Consider the following 1,970-nt stretch of genomic DNA (forward strand, 5'->3'; position numbering starts at 1 on the left):
ATTGGACTTGCAAACTTTATATGCCCCAATATAGGGGAATGCCAGGGCCAAAAGAATGGGAATGGGTGGGTAGGGAAGTGGGGGGCGGTATGGGGGACTTTTGGGATAGCATTGGAAATGTAACTGAGGAAAATATGTAATAAAATATTAAAAATTAAAAAAAAAACCTCAGGTGACAACACATGTTGGAGAGGATCTGGAAAAAGAAAATTGCTGGTGGGATTGCAAACTGGTACAACCTCTCTGGAAATCAATCTGGAGGTTCCTCAGAATATTGGAAATAGATCTACCTGAAGACTCAGCTGTACGACTCTTGGGAATATACCCAAAAGATGCCCCACCATGCCACAGGGGTACCCATTCCACTATGTTCATAGTGGCCTTATTTGTGATAGCCAGAAGCTGGAAACAACCTAGATGTCCCATGACATCTGAAGACTGAATACAAAAAATGTGGTTCATTCACACAATGAAATACTACTTAGCTGCAAAGAAGGAGGACATCCTGACTTTTGCAGGTAAATGAATGGAACTAGAAAATATCATCCTGAGTGAGGTAATTCAGACCCAAAAGGACATGTATGGTATGTACTCACTAATAAGTGGGTATTAGCAAAACAAAAAAGAAAGAAAGAAAGAGAAAAAAAGAAAGAAAAAAAGAAATCAAGCAAAAGAAAAAAAAACCCATACAGCCATAAAGAATACACAAGATAGAATCCACAGAATTGAAAAGGCTTAACCAGCTGAAAAGCCCAAGCTCAGTCACTTGGAAGAGAGAAGAAAGCAATCCCAAGTAGGGATGGAGGGAGGGACTTGGGAGGAAAGGTGGACAGGATGGGGGTTAGTGGGGATTATTGGGGAACCTGATCTGGTAGTGGGTGAGAGAAAAGGACTGAAACCCTGAGGGCTAGCAGAAAGAACATAAAACAGTCAACCCCAGGAAATAGGAAGTTGAGGGTATCCCCCAGAATGCACCAGAGACCTGGAAGGTAAAAGATTCTCCAGACTCATAGGGAGGGACCTTTGGTGAAATGCCTGACAGTAGGGAGAAGAAACTTATAGAGCCTACCTCCAGCAGGAAGACAGGACACCAAGTGAAGGATGGGGTTGCCATCCCACAGTCACACCTCTGACCCATAATTGTTTCTGTCTGAAATAATTACAGGGATGGAATTGGAGAGGAGCCTGAGGAAAAGAAAGTCCAACAACAGACCCAAAGAAGGATCCAGCTCAAGGGGAGGTCCCAAGGCCTGACACTACTACTGAGGTTATGGAATGCTCACAAAAAGGGATCTATCATGAGTGCCCTCTGAAAGACCCAACAAGCAGCTGAGTCAGATGCAGTTATTTGGTGACCCCTGTTGTTGAATTAAGGAAGGCTGAAAGAAGCGGAGGAGAGGGTGATTCTGTAGGAGTACCAGAAGTCTTAATTAATCTGGACCATTGAGATCTTTCAAACACTGGACCACCAAACAGACAGCATACACCAGCTGATATGAGGCCCCCAACACATATACAGTAGAGGACTTCCAGGTCTATATTTATTCAGAGATGAAGCACCTAACCCTCAAGAGACTGAGGGCCCCAGGGAATTTAGAGGTCAGGTGGGGTGGAGGCTGGGGGTATCCACGTGGAGCTGGGAGTGAGGTGGGGAGGAGGTATGGGATGTTGTGCAATTGGATGATGGATGGGGAGAGGCGGGGAATGGAATATGTAGTGTAAAAAGTAAATTACAAATAAAATTACATTAAAAAAAAAAAGAAAAAAGAAAGTCCTTCCCTACACCTATCTCATATATGGTACCGTTTATGTTTTTTTTTTTTTTCTGGAATTTTCATTGTTTTAGGCTTAGCATTTATGTCTTTGATCTCATTGAAGTTGGTTTTTGTGAAAGGTGATAGATATGAGTGCAAATTTATAAATTTTTCTGCATGTGGACATTCATTTTTTCCAGCACAAACATATTTGTT

Source organism: Mus caroli, chromosome 4, assembly GCF_900094665.2.
Source record: "Mus caroli chromosome 4, CAROLI_EIJ_v1.1, whole genome shotgun sequence".
Taxonomy (NCBI): Eukaryota; Metazoa; Chordata; class Mammalia; order Rodentia; family Muridae; genus Mus; species Mus caroli.